At 37.8% G+C, this 18,888-nt stretch overlaps 1 pseudogene across 1 annotated transcript in view; it reads right to left on the bottom strand.

Moving 5' to 3' along the window:
- The window catches only part of LOC309844977 (hsc70-interacting protein pseudogene), a 107,447-nt pseudogene that overhangs the window by 39,588 nt on the left and 48,971 nt on the right, over nt 1-18,888 (bottom strand). The gene's annotated exons all lie outside the window — the stretch shown is intronic.

The raw sequence follows: 18,888 nt of genomic DNA, 5'->3' as shown, positions 1-18,888 counted from the left end.
GGAGCAGGAAGGGCCACTTAAAAACTCAGAAGAAACTTGTGGTCCATTTTAAAGTTTCAGTGTCTAGTCAGAGAGACTTACTAAAAATTTTCTTAATATCATCAAGCCATGAAAGAGAATACAAACAAGAAGCAACAAACAAAAACCCCTTTTAGACCTAGTGGGTTACATATTGGCCTTAAAAGAAAGAAGGCAGAGGTAATTCCGTGGTGTTTCTACATTAGTACTTTTCAAAAGAAAACAAACATTAGACGTTTGTTCTGTTTCTTCATGGGTGCTTACTTGTATTCCCGACAACACACTGGCTTTGCATACATTATTATTATTATTTTGTTAAGTCTATGTTTGTGTTTGTGAGTGTTAAGTGTGCCTTGTAAGTTGCTGGGAGGGAGTGGGATAAATGTTTGAGATCACAACTGGAGAAAAGCTTGTCTGAAATTGTGTCCTAAGGGCTTAATCACAGCAGTCCTCTGAAACTCTCCCTAAGGGGTCTAGTGTCACAAACTAACTTAATTGTTTTCTGAGCAGTGCTTCCCCACCCCGCACCCAAACAGACTCAAACAAGAGCAAAACTCCTTCGCAAAAGCACCAAACCACAATTCCTGTGCAGCAATTCCCAGCTTGTAATCAACATTTAGCAGTGTGAGATCTACCTCTTCTTAACCTACAATTAGCACAATTAATGCACCACATGTCAAACCACTTGTTTAGTTATTATATTCTAATGTTTGCTTTTAACAACAAATTTCCCTCCCTAGATTGGCTGCTAATGCTTCCTCCAAGGACAAACAATCTGGCTAGTCAAATTCAAATTTGTCACTCCCTTGAGCACCACATCTCAGTTCTCTTAGATTTAATTACTGAATTTATTACATTGCATTTAAGCAAATACTTTCTCCCTTCTAAAATAGTCTAGACCTTTGGAAGGGAAAGAGTAGCAGATGCCACATGTTGTGCTGGGCCAGGCAGACTATGGACATACCACGGAGCCCATAGCCTTTTCTTTCATATTATTATAAGATTTAGTTAATGCAAATTAAGCAACTAGAAAGTATGTTTAACAAAAGTTCATTACACATATGCTTTCTCCAAAGCATGGCGTTAGTGCTGTGGGGAACAACAACAACAACAAAAAATGGTATACTAATAACAAAATAACCACCATTCATTGAACCGTAACTGAATTAACTGCTAGCCTGTTAATATTTGTGTATTTCCTCCATAGCACTTATGAAATACAGAGCAATTATGTTTGTTTCTTTACTTATTTAATGTCTCCCTTCTCTCATTTATGAACTCCCAGGAAGCGTGGGACCTTATAAGGTCCTTAATGCTCTACCTCTAATACCTAGCAGAATGCCTGTTCCATAATGGCTGGGTGGTCCAAACATTTTGTAGAATAAATTAACAAATGTGCTAAGTGCTTTCTATGCATTATTTCATTTAAATTTCACATTTATTATTATTGCGGTTTTATAGATGTGGAAGTGGAGACTTAGATGAGTCAAGTAGGATTGTTGGAAGTATAAACCAAACACAGGTCTGCTAACTCCAGTGCCCAAGATGGCAACCATTTCCCAGTGTTGCCGATCCCGCAAATACTCGGTTTCTGTTGCTGGAAGATGATATGTAATGAATGAGCCAGGAATTATAATCAGAGAGTAAGAGATGTACATAAATAAATCACAGAAGAGAGACCACAAATGGCAATAATAGGAGGACAAATACCAATCTGTGAGTGAAGTGAAGGTTAATTTTAACTAAAAGATGAGAATCTAGGTAAGTTTCCTGGAAAGGCATAATTGATTTCAAATATTTTGTTTTGTAGTTTAAAATCATCCATTTGGTTCTTTTAAAATAATTCTTTATAATTTAATTCATTGGCAGGCATATTTTTCTTCATGTTCTCAAATAGCATTACAATAGCTGACTTAAAAATCTGGCCTGCCAATTTCAACATGTAAATGGTCTCAAGCTCAGTCTTTGTGGATTTCTTTTCTTTTGAGAAGGGGCCCTATTTTCCTGTTCTTCCTATCTGAGCAATTCTGTATTATATCCTGGACACTGTGAAGGTTGTTTTGAAGACTAAATTTGATGATACTCCCCTGAAAAGTACTGACATATTTTTGTCTGTTTTTGCACACAATTAACCTGGTTGGAGTCAAACAGCAGACTCAGACTCTTGGCAGCTGCTCACGGTTCCTTTCCTCAGACTCAGCTTCTTCATCCCGCCCAGTAAATGAGTTGTTTGTGGCTTAGTCAAAGACTAGAGCAGAGTCAACACAGAGAATTTGGAGTTCCTATTCTCTGGCTCTCTTCTTTCTGGGTTCCTTCTTTCTTTTGAGTGACCATGGTTTCCCTGAATTCTCTATCCTGGTTCTTCAAACCATACAGACTGTAGGTCTTCTCTCAGAATTTTGACACCTACCAATTTTGGTTCAGACTGCAGCCTCTTCTTTGGCTGGAACCTATAAAAATAAAAACTCACCAGGTGCTATTTCCTTTCACCAAGTGTCAATCTCAGAGTCTTCCTGCTTTTGGTTTTTGGTGTACATATTTGTTGACAGTGAAGAGCTCGTATCTACAGGAGGGTTGGTTTGAAAGCTCACTTGGCCTTCAGTGGCAGCAGAGCCTCTTGGAATAGTAAGATTTAAATGACCTTGATGACCCTGACAAAAATCGGGCTGCGGACGGGGTGCCTCAGAGGACTTCTCTACCAAAGGCATTCTTTGTACAATGTTGGTGAGAACAGTCAAGACATGTTGAGTTTGCAGCACTGGAAACAGCCATTGTGGGAACTTGGTTCTTTAAGTGGCTGTGAAAGAGAATGTGAGGATACCTGACAGGTAAGTCAGTTCGATGGGAATGGGAGGATGAGAAATTACTTTGCGGATGCCAGGTAAACTTTTGGTAATGGGGAGCTCTTAAAGGTTCTAGAGAGACAATCCCATGTATCTGGGAGACCCAATGCAGGGGATGGCTACCGTGGAGCAGATGAACATGGCGGTGTTGGCTCTGTAGTCAAGGAAAGCCGCCAGGAAGTTACTGCAGGAACCTAGAGAAAAGGCCCAAGTTGAGGCAGTTGCAGCATATATCCATCTGAACTGAGCAAATATAATTAATTTTGGAGTATCTTTCCATACATATGCTCTCAAATAGTGAAAGAGACATCTAAAATGAAATCTTTTCAACATGGGAATCTACTGGTAAGAATATTTTGATTGATATTAAAGTGGTTATAAAACATTTATGAATCATGATTTCAACTTGTAACTGAAAAACACTAAACTCCTATGCAAATTTAAACATTAAATGTACTTAATTGTCAATTAATGGAGTGAGAGTGTGAAGAAACTGACATTTATAAATTGCTTACTACTTGCCAGGCACATTATCAACTTCAGTATCTACTGGATCACTTGAGAAATAGTTATTTCTTCTTCCATTTTACAGATGTGGAAATTGAGAAGCATAATAATTAAAAGTAACTCTTCCAGGGTCACACAGTGAGTAAGTAGACGATATTATGTTATTTAAGCCCAGGTCTACCTGATTCTAGTGTTTATTCTATTTTTAGCACAATTCAACTTTTTAAAGCGAATGGTGAAAGTAGCAGACAAGCTCTAACTCATGTTTTGGGCAACAACTTCCAGATTTTTTCTTCTTCAGTGTCCTCTGACAAATTACAAAGGTATTATTTCAATAATAGTTATAAATTCCTTAACAGCACAACACAAGGAGATGGTTCTTAGTAACAGTTGTTTAAGCCTTCTTTTTCCCCATGAAAGAAAATTATTAGAATGAGTTCCTAATGGACTAAAATGTGAAGGGACAAACATCTTGATTAACATTAAAAAAAAAAACACATTTAAAAAGTGAACTTTATCCAGATAACTTACTTGTTTTGATTTTTTTTTTTTTCTTTCTTTATGAGTTAACACAGGGACAACAAAGGCTCCCCTGGGGAAAAGATAGCAAATTTTTTAGGATAAGATTTTTGTTTTTGTTTTTGCTTTTTGATAATGACCTTTAAAAAAAAATAGTACAGTTGACACATCATGTTACATTTAGGTGTACTACTTAATGATCTGACAAGTTTACACATTATGCTATGTTCACCACAAGAATAGCTTCCATCTGTCCCATTCCATCACCAGTAGAGTATCACCATTACAGTATCATCTGCTTTTCATTCCCATGACTTACTCATTCCACAACTCATTCCCATGACTTACTCATTCCACAACTGGAGGCCTATATCTCCCTCTCCCCTTCACCCATTCTGCTCAAACTCCTACCCCCTCAATGGCAACCGTCAGTTTGTTCTTTGTATTTACAGTTCTGATTCTGCTTTTTGTTCATTTATTCTTTTTTTTTTACATTTCATTCATGAGTGGAGTCATATTTGTCAATCTCCATCTGATTTATTTCACTTAGCCTAAAGCCCTCTTGTGCCTCCATTTTGTCTCCAATTGGCACGATCTCATCAGACAAGTGTTTCGAGTTCTTGAGGGCAAGTATTTTTAAGGTTATCTTTCCATACGGAGAATAAGAGAAATCACTTAGTTCTTCATAAAGCCTTCAGATACTATATGTCTCTGAATGATCCTTAAAGACATATCCCCAATTTAACCATATGCTCCCTTGTAATGATTTCAATATTTGGTTGCTGACATTTTTTGTACCTGACACTCTCCCAGGCAACTGGATGTATTAAGGTGGGTGGGAGGCAGGAGACATAGACAGCACTATGATTTTTCTACAACAGAAGACACCTGGAGCATGGGGAAGAAATGTCACTATGTCTTAGAAAGTCCTGACTAAAGAAGGTGGCTTTGATTATTATTAACTACTTTCCAAATTTTGGGTTGCTCTATATTATTTTTTAGTGAAACTCTGCTAGAGACTAAAACTGGAAACTCTGGCCATTTTCTTATGGCAATTTATTACAATTATCTGTATTATTTGGGAAAGGAATCACAGGAACTAATTCAGATTTTTAGTTAGTTAATACTAGCAGCACACATAATCCATGAAACAACGAGTCCCAGGAAAATCAGGTCATGGTGGAGCTGAGGAGGTTAGGTGGACGTAAAACAGTGTACTATAAAGAGCTAGCTGAGGAAACACTTGTGAAGGTCACTTTGATGTGGATCCTGGGCACTTGAGAAGATAGAATCATTGATAGAGGAATGGTCAAGAACTGAGCATAACTTCTAGCTCATGGCTGGGATTTCTGTCTTTATCCCCAAATGACCTTACTTACCTGTGAGCAATTCTGTGGGCTATTCTGTTTTACAAATTAAGCTCTACAGATTAACCACAGACGGGGCTCAAATTTAAGAAACACGCTGGAGATTTCACACTTATGATTATAAATATAAATATAAATATGCCATCTTCACAGTTTTAGAAAGATTCCTCTAGGCTCCTGGGAGTAATAGCATGTCAGTGTTCAGTTTCCACAAGAGTTAGGTAAGTAACTTTGTGAAAGTGGCTCTCTGAGTTTATGGAAAATAGTAATATATATTGACTCAAGCACACTAGGTATTTTTTTTTTAACTTGGCTTTTTCTTTTAAGAAAAGCAAGTGAAAATTTACTTAGAGCCATTTTTTTGTTCTCTTTTAAAGAAATAACTATATAATTTGAGCATACTATATTCGTAAAGAAATATTTGGGGCTATTATGATATTAAGCTCATCTTGAAACTTGAGAGTTTTCTCCTTCCAGCTTAAATGGGTGCTTAACACTTGGATCAACAAATGCTCTTCTCTAGTTGTGCTCCTGCGAGACATTGCATTACACGTTGCATTATAATGTGACGCGACAATACCAGCCACCTTCACCAACTTAATGAGGACCTACCTCATGCCTGGCCCATACGAGAGTCATAAGATAGATGAACCAATTTAATGCTCATAAGAAAGCTTTACTCTCTCCTTTCTTTCATTGTTGAGGAAACCTATGTTCGGGGAAGTTAGATGAACTGTCTAAAATCATACAGCAGGAAGGAGACCTATGTATCTGTCTTCCTAATTCTTAGACTCCCTTCCTAAAGTATCAATAACGGAGACCATTCAAACTGACTGGTCACCAGAGTACTCAGGGGTTCCAGACGGGAGTACGGAAAGCATGTGACAACTCACATGATCTCCAGATTGAATCTGTTGAAAGGTATCCCTATTCCATGCAGAGTACATAAGAAGAGGTCATGTGAGCCAGTCTCTGTGGGGCTTCCATAGAAAAAATAAAAATCAGACTTCTTTGTCCAGTGATGCCATTAAAGCTTACTTTCCTGGAAATAGATTTTAGTTTAATACAGTTTTTTTTTTCCAGAAATTGGATTGGATATACTCAATACCTGTGATTTCTTTTTACATATTTATTTATTTATCTATTTATTTATTTATTTATTTGACAGACAGAAATCACAAGGAGGCAGAGAGGCAGGCAGAGAGAGGAGGAAGCAGGCTCCCTGCTGAACAGAGAGCCCAATGCGGGGCTCAATCCTAGGACCCTGGGATCATGACCTGAGCCAAAGGCAGAGGCTTAACCCACTGAGCCACCCAGGTGCCCCTGTGACTTCTTACTCTCTGAAAACACCATATACATTGGAACTTGTCTATTTAAGCAATTCAATAAAACTGGTTAGAGAACTTGCTGCCTTCAAAGGAAAGAAGAAACAAATTATTTGGATGCTAGCAAGCACTACATTTATATAGATCTATAAAACTGATGGTTATATTTACTAAATAGTCCAATATAAAAGCTAAAGACATTTTGACCAAATGCCTGATAACTTTATTATAGGAAACGTATATTCAATACAAGCTAATATACTCCTTCCAAAATTTTATGAAGTGATGACTAAAAAACATTCTCAATTTGTAACTGTTTGAAAGCCCCATTTAGTCATAGAACCCCTCCTTTCCCCCAAAACAGGTAACTGCTATATACAACAGATATCTAATATATAAAACATACACAAATGGAGCCTCTGAAATGTGAAATGGCAAATGTCTTTAGGCCAATCTGAGACACTGATGCAAAACCTTGAGATAGAACAAATGAAAATTTTTTAAAAATTTATTTTTTTCATTATTTTAGAGAGAGAGAGAGAGAGTACACACACACATGCATGGGTGGGGGGCAGAGGGAGAGGGAGACAGAATCTCAAGCAGACTGCCCCCTGAGCCCAGGACTCCATCCCAGAACCCTGAGATCATGACCTGAGCTGATATCAAGAGTCAGATGTTTAACGACCCAGACACCCCATAGGAGGAAGTTTTAAACAAATAAGACTTTTTATTAATAATAGCAAGAAGATGAGTTTTTTTAAAAGACAAAACAAAACAAAATACAACCAAGAAAGGTCATGATAAAAGTAAAATTTACTTGCTAATGGATTAAAACTTATTTTCAATTATAACTTTAAAATTTCCAACAGTGGCTTAACATAATTTTTAAATTTATGCTTGTGCAGTAAGGACAGGCTTAATTTAATTAGGCTGTCTTAGCACTACACTTAGATCTGCCCACAACAGTAGATAATATTCTTATATGTAAAGAGAATCTGTGTGATGCATTTGGTACCCAACCAAGTGGAAAAGGACCTTGATTTAAAAACTTGGAAGTCAAATGTGTTCTCTATCAAAATTAGAAGCTACGGTTCTGATATATTATTGGGTCATTTCACCAGCAGTGGACCACAGACACAAGCTTTATTAAAAAATAGTGGCATGTTTTAAATGTCCATTAATATATGTTTAATTATAATGGAATGTCCATAAAAGTCCATGTGACATCTACGCAAAGATCAAAACAATCAATTTTAATCAGCATTAACTTAATGGATACAGAGTGAATTAGAAATAAAGGGATGTCCCAAAGGAAATAAATAATACATAGGGAAAGCTTGAATATAAGTAATAATAGTGGGTTTATTGTTAAAGGAACTAAGAAAATTCTGATTTCATATAGATATGACTTAATTAATAATTCTTCTCAGTGTATATTCTTAACAGTTGCCAAAAATTCCAATTCACTGAAGTACATGAAAAGAGAATGTACATTCATTCACTTGTTTATTCATTAACCTAGCAAATATTTACTCAACATTTGTTAGGTAGCAGACATAATAGTAAAATACGCCACCTAGCCACAAGTTGCTCATAGACAGATCAGAGAGGAATATAATTGCATAAATATAATTCAGTGTAAATAGGAACTATTATAATAAGAGTTATGTACACAAAGAAGAGAAGAGTCAGAGAAAATCCTTAATGGGTGCCCTCAAGAATGTGTGGTAATTTATAGGTATAAAAAAGATTACTCCAGAAGGGAAGGGGACTGTGTGCAGCGTCTTGGGGTATGGAAGAACAGAGTGTCCTCAGGGAACTCTGCATTGTCCATATTAAATGAAGAGTAAGGTTTGGGTGGACACTGCAGGGGACGAGGTTAGCTGGAGGCAAAAAGCAGAAGTTTTTAAAGCTGAGACGAGAAATTTGGACTTCTAGACCCTGGGAAGAACAGAAGAGTTCAAAGAAGGTAACATTAATATCTTTTACCTTTTTCTAAGACCATGATGTTTACATAGGAAGTAAATATCAGAGAGGTTCAGATACAAAGACAGAGAACCCCTTACAGAAAGCTAAAAAAAAAAACCCAGAGGATGAGATCATTCCACCCCCCCCCCCCCCCCCCCGCCGCCGCCAAGACAGCTGCAGGGGAGCACCAGTCAAGGGTGGAATTGACAGAGTAAACACTGACTTGAGGCTGGGCTGTGGGGAGGGACTTGAAGGGGGTGGACTGTCCAATGACTCCCATGATTTTTACTTGGTAACTTGTTAGATCAAGGTATCTTTGACTCAAATAACAAATACAAGGAAATAAAGGTCCGGGAGGGAATAATGAGTTCAGTGCTGTACCTGTTGAAACTGATGTGCCTCCAAGTTATACATGAAAAGATCTCAGACATCAGTTGCATATACAGAAAGGTAAGGCTCAGAAGAAAAGGGCAGTATCAGAGTTTTTGCATTAATCAAATTATGTCCATGGTTTGAAATGTTTGATCAGTATACATATCTATCTGTTAGGCTGTAGTGTTTCGGATGTGTAAATTATGCCACCATGGACAAAGTTGAAAGGAGCACCTGTGGCAAGTTTCAGAGCAGAGAGCTACAAATGTGGCAATCAGAAGTTTGAGGCAAAATATACCTGAGCTCAGTGGGCATGGACAAATGGTTCTTTAGCTCAGTGTTCTCAGAGAAGCCAACCTAACATGTCTGAAAAAATAAAAAAATATATCAAATCAGAGATTAGCCATTATCATTCACATACCTGTTCCTTTATTCTCATTGTCTGGGTACTATCTCAGATGCTAGGAAAATCGCAACAAACAAGGTGGAGAAAGTCCCAGGCTTCATGGAGCTTAGAGTGGTCAAAACTCACCATGAACACACAGAAATAAATAGCATAATTTAATTCCAGAGAGTAATCCACATAATGAAGAAAAAGAAGGCAGGAGGAAGAAACAGTGTGAAAAGTGACATTTAAAAAGGGGTGGACAGAGACGAATTCTTTGTTGAAGAGAAGGGAACAGGGAGTCATGGAAAACCCTATGAGTGTCATTATATTTAAACAAAATGCATTTTTTTTCTCCAAGGAATCCCAGCAGAGGACACAAAAGATGAGACATAGTCCTGATGTCTATCTCTGATCCTTGTCTTAGCTTCGTCATGTTTCTCTATATGTGAAAAAGATGCAGGGTAGAATCCATGAAGTTTGGGAGGGAGGGAACTAAGGTATTGTATTTTGGGAAACAGCCTGACGAATAATTTTTAAACTAGTCTTCACTTCAGAATGAAGAAACATTTTGTTCGCTTAATGTATTTTTTTGTAAAAAAAAAAAAAAAAATACACACACACACACACACACACACACACACACACACACACACAGAGAGAGAGAGAGAGACATACATTCATTTGAAGGCCAGTGAGCTCCTTGCTGTAGCTCAGACCAGAGGAGTCTTATGGAAATAAGTTTTACACTCAAGAAAATTGGAGTTTACTCAGGAAATACCGCTAGCGTCTTAATGAAAGTGCCATGCGTGCCCCTTCTGAAATTTAACACATGGAATGAACCTTTCCACATCTGTAGCAAATGCAGACTTTGCTGCCTTAAGGGCTTGGCATTTTCAGATAAAAAAGAATCAATGTCATTATACAGTATCTCTCTAGAGCATCGTAATTATTCTGCATGCATACAATATTTATTTAAAACTTAAAATTAAACTTCAAGAGGTGGTCATTTGAAAGCTGGCAGTCAGTGAACGGATCCTGTATTCATGAAAAAGAGAATATTTCTTCTAAAAGTTGAGAAATAGATCAAAACGGTCTTTCCAGTAACTGGCACTTTAGTCATATAGATGCTTTTTATGTGTCAGATTTATTAATCAAGAAGGTCCATGGGAACGAGAGAAGGAAATCTGGAGGATGTGACTGTCGGGTTTTGATATGTCAGGTATAATTTTGTAGCTGTGATTTTTGGATTGCAGTACACACGCAGCATTGTACTGATGTTTGTGTATCTCTTTATCCTCATCATTTGCGATGACTGGAAAAGAAGATAAGGCGGAGATGTTTTGATACAGGATTGAAACTTGAAACTACAGTCCTTCAATTTGAACAGTATTCCTGTTTCATCTTTCTTTTCATGTTACCTTTTTAACTTTTGCCACTGATGTAAAAGGAAAAAAAAAAAAAAAGAAAATTTGAAAAGATGCCAGGTGTTGGTTCTTATCTGGGTGAAGGATCACAGAAGTACAGGATAAAATACAGTTTGTAGTTTGTCCCAGCAGCAGACTTATGAAGATCAAACACTTGTCAACAACAACTGTTTGTCTTCCTCTGGCCGTCACAGAATTATTAAGACGGTGACAGCTCTTCATAGTTGGTACGTTTGGCCAAGATTGTAGTGTCTAATGTTCCAATTAGTTAAACAGGATGCATTCTGTTGTGATGAATACAGTCTTCCTTAATTGCTTTTGGCTGCTTCCTGAAATAAAAGGGGCTCGTTGTGTTACAAATGCGCTGGTCACTGTGAAATTTGGAATGGTATGCTCCCTTTTAAGTCGTCAAAAATAACACGGAACAGGTATCTCCAAAAGCTGAGGTAGAGCAGTTTATTTTTATGATGTTTGAACTGAGAAGGCAACAAAACTGTCCGCAAAGTGAAAGAACCACGCCAAACTTTTCTTTGGTTATTATTTTATTCTGCCTGCCAAATCACCGGTTTGATGTTTTTCTCTATTGGATATCACGAATATGCCAAATGCATGTGTGTTACTTCTGTTTTATACTGTATCATGCAATTCTTGGTGAAAATTCTTATTTGCCATAAAATCTGACTGTTTTTACACAGACTTACTATTTTTTTTTTTTTTTCTTTTTGACTCCTGCGGACATCAGTCCATACCAAATGTCTAACAGTCTTTGTCCGTATTTGACTCAGATTATTTCTGGGAAGTTTATCTTCCTGAAGTCTAGAGCCAACAGTGCCTTTCAGCATTTGTAGGAATGGTGTTTTGCAGCCATTCTTTTTGTTGTTTTTAGGATTATTTATTTATTTATTAGAGAGAGAGAGAAAGAGTACAAGCAAGCAGGGGAAGGAAGATGGGGGATGGAGGGTGGGGGGTGGGGTCAGAGATAAAGGAAGGAGAGCCGCCGACTCTGGCTGAGCAAGGAGCCTGACATGAAACTTGATCCCAGGACCCTGAGATCATGACCTGAGACAAAAGCAGACACTTCACTGACTGAGCTACCACCCAGATATCCCCTTTGCAGCAATTCCTGAAGCCCCTTTCAGGTTAGCCTTAATTGCTCTCAGTGGCTACAGGCGGTCCTAGAGAGCCTGAGGGGCTGGTAGAAATTTTGTTACCATGTGGGGAAAGAGAAACAGTTATCAAAAAGGAGGAAGGAAATTTGAACAAGAAAGCCTTGAGTAGAGATTAGAAGCTCTAAGATATAAAGACAGAAAGTTTTAGATGAAAAATATACTCCTCTAATACCTTCAGGGATTTTATGTGTGGTTTTAATTCTTACAGTGAAATCTGTACCTCCTGTTTGCCAAACAAAATCACTGGAGAAAACCAAGCTGAACAATAAAATTATGTGCATATAAATAAAATGACATCGTATTTATAAAGAGCACTTTAGAAATAGTGGCCTAATCTATGCACCTATTGTAACTGCAAATAAGTCTGAATTTGCCCGGAGGGTTCACTCCCAGATATTAAAAAAACAAAAACAAACAAACAAAAAAACCCAACAAAAAACCCCCACAAAACAACCAGTCCAAAGATCAAGGTCACCACTACACTACTTAACCTGAACAGTTTGACTGATGTGGAGAAAACTCAGCACAATCTTCTCAACCTCCTTCTTCCAATTAGTATTAATGAGTATGTGTTCAACTTTCTGAAATACATGAATATAGGGCTAAAAAGGCTTATGTCACAATCCAACAGTCCTTACTACAGCCCTTAGTTTCTCTGCTCTATAAAGACAACCACTTTCAATGCCATTAACATGTTTCTCCTTGGTATGGTACTTCTACGGTATTCATAGAGATGTGTCATGTATATGTCCATAAGTGTCATTTATATCCTATGTATCCTATATATGACATATATATTCTGGGATTCATAGATATATATCCCCATATATCACATGTATATCCATTTCTTAATTTAACAATTATAGAAATAATATATTGACTTTTTGTTCTGGAAGTATAGAATTTACCTCTCTTATGCTTCCCATCACTTGCTCTCCCCAGTCTCTAGATAGAGTTAAGGTTAAGGTAATAGTGTTTATATAAATATAAACTATTTATTGTCATGTAAATAGTTTTCACTCTGGGATAAGAATTCTTTCCTAATAAAGCTTTTCTCCCCCTGAAATTAATATTCTCTCATTATTTCCTTGTTTGTTTTTCTCTATTTTTTATTTATATTTCCTATGAAGTAGTTTTCAAAATTAACCTATTAAAATAAATACCCCAAAATATGTCAAAGGGCTATTAACACCTTTTTTTTCTTTTGGAGAGAGTAAGAGAGTGAGCAAGAGAGCACAAACGGGGGATTGGCAGGCAGAGGGAACAGCAGGCTCACCGCTGAGCAAGGAGCCCACTGTGGGACTTGATCCCAGGACCCCAGGAGCAGGACCCCTGAGCCGAAGGCAGATGCTCAACTAACTGAGCCACCCAGCCATCCCTAACATTTTTTTTTTTAATGTTGAAACACAGTTTTAAGCAGTTTCCCCATCCCCACACCAGTTCTCGGTCTCTTGCTCTATTCGATATTCTTTCTAGGTGTGTAGAGCCGACATAGTGGTCCTTACCTTTGAAAGTCTCCAGTTCTTGAAACCTGGATTCCTGGATCTTCATTAGTGGTGCTTTTTTTTTTTTTTTTTCTTCTTCTCTTGTATTTTTAAAGCAAATCTTCTAGTATCTTCCTAAAAAAGAGTGCACAGGAAACACATTTAATTTAGATATTGAATATCTGGTGACTCCTTTATTCTACTGTCATACATGACTGATAACTTTAAAATCACTTTATAATGAAATTTTATAGGCACTGAACCACAGTCTTCTGGAACTCAGGGTTGCTCTTAAAAATTCGAATATAATTTCTTGCTCCTACGTATTTCTCCACAATTTGCTTCTGCTCTTTCAGGAATTCTTAGAATCTTTATCCACCCTTTTGTTTCGGAAAGTTCGTAACAATCTGCTTTGGTGAGAATCCTTCTCCATTGTGCTTGGCCTTCAGTAGGCCCTTGTCATGTGGAGACGTATGACTTTCCGTTCTGTGAAATGCTTCTGAACTGATTTTTGATAATTTTGTCGCCTCTGTTTTCTTAGTTCTTTATTTCTGGATTTTGTAGCTTTTCAGTTCTCTACTTCCTCTTCTGTAGTGTTTGTCTTCTCCCCCACCCCCAACCCCCGCTGGGCAACTTCCTTCCTTGATACTATCTTTTATATCTTTTGAGAATTTTCTTTTTATCTGTAATCACATTTTAAATTCTAAGTGTTATTCTTTGCTTTCTGATTAGTCTTTATTATTATTACAACCTGTTTCTTTTAGGTACATTATCTTCTCTCATTGATCAGGATAATAATGGTCACTTACACAATGTTTTAAGTTTTCTTTTGTGCTTTATGTTGCCTCTGTTTTTTTCTATTCTATTTGTGTCACTCTGTATTTTAATATTTCCCTCAAATATTTGGTCTTTCTTGACTGTTCATTCAAATTTGGGAGTGAGACATGTTTATACATTGAAAAAGGAAAACTGGATAACATCTCTTGCTGTGTGGGAAAAATTTTGACATGGATATTTATGTGATGGGAACTTTAAATGTCAGAGTCTATGTTTTTTTCCACCAGGGTTCTTAATTTTCTGCAGAGGAGAGTCCTGTATACCTCCTGGGGGGGTGTGGGTGGGAGGGCTGTGAGGGCGCAGGACTGGTGTGGGCGCCATACAATGGGCGGCCGGGGGAAGGGAACTGGGGTGTCTTGTCATGCATCATGTACATCTCCCTGGCCTCTCCCACATTATCTTTACCCTTTAAAGTGCCTGATGTGCTGGACTTTGTAACATTTCCGGTGCTTTTTTTTTTCCCCCTTAGAGACTCAAGGTCTGGTCTTTGAGGAGAACGTCAAGAAGGAAGAACTAGCCTGGAGGTATGTGGCAGGTGTCACCTTGTTCTCTGAACACTGATGCAAGCCCAGTTTTCATATTTCCTTGCCTGATGTTAGGCTTCAAATCTTTGGTAAGCACTTTATTAGGTAAAAGGTTTCACTTGTCTCCAAAGTTATACTTTTTTCATAAGATAATTTGAATTGCATTTTGAGGTGAAACTTTATTGAAAGCTTTATAGCTGACCAGGTGCATTAAACTAAATACTTTCCCTTCATCTACTAATTTTGTAATTTTGTTAAAGAAAGGAGGACTTTAGTGTTTTGAGTGACTTTTTCTCCCTATAAAATCCCATGCTGCTTATTGTTCTTGTTTCTATTATCCCATATAAGCTGTAGGGGTCTTTTCTTTTTCCACCCCAGGGACCTCACATTAGACTTGCCCAATTGTAATTATCACGGCAAATCTCTTTGTTCTGACAAATAAAACTTACATGTTTTATTTTATCCCATTTTCTGGAGCTACCTAGTTCAGCCTAAATTTTCAAAATTAATCACCAGTCTTTTTGAATCTTGGGAGTGTATTTCTTTAGACCCTGTAACGTACATAGTGTAAGACCATTTAGAGTTATATTAATTTTTTCTTAGAAATAGTATTCAAGTAATCATGCAGAGAAAAAAAAAAGTGAAAATGACCATTTGTATCAACTGAGGACCTCAAGGAAAGTTGTGTTGTTAAAGCATTGAGAAATAGGAGCTACAAAGGAAAATTCGAGGAAAGGAACTTGGATTATTTAGCCAAGAGAAAGGTCTAACAGTATCTACAGTTCACGAACAGTATGGTAAAATAATCACCTGCTATTCTCTACATCTAAAGAAAGCAGAAGAAAAGGAATTAGACCTATAGTAAAATGTGGAAATTGTGAAACTTTGTAAGATGCACCAACTCTGTCTTTCACCAACACTCTCATAAACTTACAAAGGAAGGCCAACTGGGTACTCAGATTTAGAAGGTATGGGTCTGAACAATCCCTTCAACTAACTCATTGTTTAGGACCCTAAGACTCACCCCCATCAAAGGTATAGAGACTTCCACTTATTCAGAAGTATCAAATTTAGAATAAAGGATAAAGGAGACCAATGAATTCAGCTGGCCTGGTAAAAGTATTTAATTAATATTCCTCTCCATTTTATAGTAACACAAGAAAAAAAAAAAACCAAGGAAACAAATAAAGAAGATATGTGTGTGTGCATGTGTGTGTGTGTGTTGGACCCACTATGTGAGGGACCCCTCAGAAGGCAGAACACAGATTATGCAGGTTCAGAGACCCCAGCATTATGTGTGTCTTATCTTCTTGAGAATGCTTATTTAATTCAGTGACTTTTGTAGGAAAATCTCTGGGCATGCTCATGACCCTGGTATGCAGTCTAGCTCCCATGCAGGCCAGAGGGCTCCTTCTGTAACTGCTTTTCCACAAACACAGAGCTGTTTGGTTCCACCAGCATAAAACATACAAAATAACTGTGTGCAGAGCAAAGGATGACTTGACTTTCTAAGTGTCCCTTACACGTGTTTATCCCTCAAATACAATACTATGGCTATATGGTTTTTTTACTTAGCTTTTCCCCCTTGACCTTCCTTCTTTTTTTTCCTTTATTCAATCCAATTTTTTGTTTTGAATTTTGGCTACCTTATAGAACCAGGAAACACTGGATATAGCCTGGATTTTTTTTTTAAATTTTATTCATTTATTTGACACAGAGAGAGATCAAGATCACAAGTAGGCAGAGAGGTAAGCAGAAAGAGAGGGGGAAGCAGGCTCCCCGCTGAGCAGGGAGCCCAATGTGGGGCTCCATCCAGGACTCTGAGATCATGACCTGAGCTGAAGGCAGAGGCTTAACCCACTGAGCCACCCAGGTGCCCTTAGCCTGGATTTTTAAAATAGTAAGAACTTACTAATATATATTAGTGTACTAATATATATACTAACATATATTAATATTTAAAATATTACTATTTTAAAATAGTAAGAACTTACTAATATATATTATTATATATAATAATATATATACTAATTAGTATATATACACACACACACACACACATATATAGGGATGAGATACATGTATACATACACAAAAAGATGGATGATAGATCTGTGTCTTGAGCTGTCCATTTATATATTAGAAGCTGTCTCATGGGGATATGCATTTGTATTGTCACACTTGGTGATCAGTTCTAACCACTACTTATTCTAATAATAAATAGATTTGTCCCTGAGGGAGATTGTCTTGAGGTTGGTTCAGGGCAAATGTGTCATTTTTAGCTTACTGATCTTTAAGGAGAAATGTAGGACCTAGTGCTGAAGGCTGGATATGACATGGAAACTGGACCTCCAGCGTGGCCTGGGAATTGAGACCTGAAGGGAAGAGTACACACATTCCTTAAAAAGAGCCTGGGGGTGGAAGGTAGCAGAACATACATACACACACACACACACACACACACACACACGTGTGTATGTTCTTCCAACTCCAAAATCCTATAATTTCACAATTATAATTCTCTATCAATGTTCCAATATTCTGTGACAATTTGACACACTGTTTTTAATTCTATGTTTAAACCTGATACAGAAGATCCTTCTCAATCACTAAATACTTCCCTCAATAAACAAGCCACATGGGATCTCCCTAGAAATATATATTACATATCTGTTGACTAGTCAAGGGGATGGACTTGTAAATGCTGCAGTGGAAAGCCCAAAGCTATTAACCATCTCCTTGTCCCCTTTCCTCTTGCAGAGTACACCCTGGAAAGCTTCCTTTGAGGTTTCTCACCATCTTGGGCAGTCAGGAGAGGCCACATGGCAGATTTCTGCACCAGAAAAGATAAATGGAAACTTGGGTCCAGTCCTTCCCTTCTTCATGCTCAGAGGGCAGAGCTAGGGAAGGAAGTACTTGTACCACAAAGTCAAATGACAAAGGAAGGCCTGTGGGATGAGGACAATGGAGCGTGCCAGTCAATACGAGTCTCACGATGGCCCTTGCTGAGTTGCTGGGCCAGGCCTGGACGCCCTCCCCTTGGGCTTCTTGGATATGGTGTGTGAAACTTTTAAATAAGCCAGGAAAGCAGGGGTTCAGAGTGCTCTATTATTTTGGCTGAGCACCCATATCTGCTGCAAGATGTTACGCGATACAGTGAGTCAGAGTTAAATAATTTCAGGAAGACCCTGGGTAAGCAAAGTTATATGGCTTTTTGTTTGTTTGCTCTTCCAGCACTGATAACTCTTCCTAGGGTGGATAAAGTAGGGAAGGTTTCTCAATGTGTTTGGCCATATACTTCCTACTTCTACTTTTTTTTTTTTTTAGCAGCTTGATTGAGATACAACTCAATGCTACATGAATTCACCCATTAAAGTGTACAGATCAATGGTTTTGTTAAGTTCAGAGAGGTGTACAACCGTCACCATGATCTACTTTTAGAACATTCTACTGTCCCTAAAAGAAACCCAAGAACTCCTCTGTTTTCTCAGCATCCTAAAGAAGACATTTACAGAATGTACTTTAATTTCGTGGCAAATAATTCTATTTTTACAGAGGTATGCACTTTAAAAAATGTGCACTGTCTTTTAAGTTTGGCAATGTGAACTTGGCAAGAAATATAATTAAGCCAATATCTAAATTTATACCTTTGGTATCCTCACATCTATCACAAAGTAGGACCAAAATGAATTCCACTGCCACAGATTAGATAGAGTCGTTATATGAAAGATGAGACTCTGATTTCTAAGCATTTGCCTATTGGGATGTAATTAGATTAGTATTAAATGGAGTCAAAGCACATTCAAAAAGAGATTCAGATAAGAGGATGGATGACCTGTTCTCATTCTCTCTCTCTCTCTCTCTCTCCCTGTATGTGTGTGTGTGTGTGTGTATGGTTTCTTTTATGAGTAGTTCCCCAAGCAGATTTGTGAAGAGAAAGTTCCTTTTGGCTCTCCTCTTTCACACTCCACTAGGATACAGCTGCTATAACAAACACATCCAGAACCCAGCGGCTGAGGAAGAACAGCCCTGAGAGGGGCAGGCAGGCAGGTTTCACACCTCCTGCTGTCAAGAGTCAGCCAGACCCACTGGTTTCTTCCACTGTTGTGCTCTGCTGTGGCCTGGGGTGGTGTCCTTAAAACC

The sequence above is a fragment of the Mustela nivalis genome (genome assembly GCF_964662115.1).
Source record: "Mustela nivalis genome assembly, chromosome: 12".
Taxonomy (NCBI): Eukaryota; Metazoa; Chordata; class Mammalia; order Carnivora; family Mustelidae; genus Mustela; species Mustela nivalis.
The sequence above is the reverse complement of the archived record's forward strand: the minus strand, read 5'-3'. Positions and strand labels throughout refer to the sequence as shown.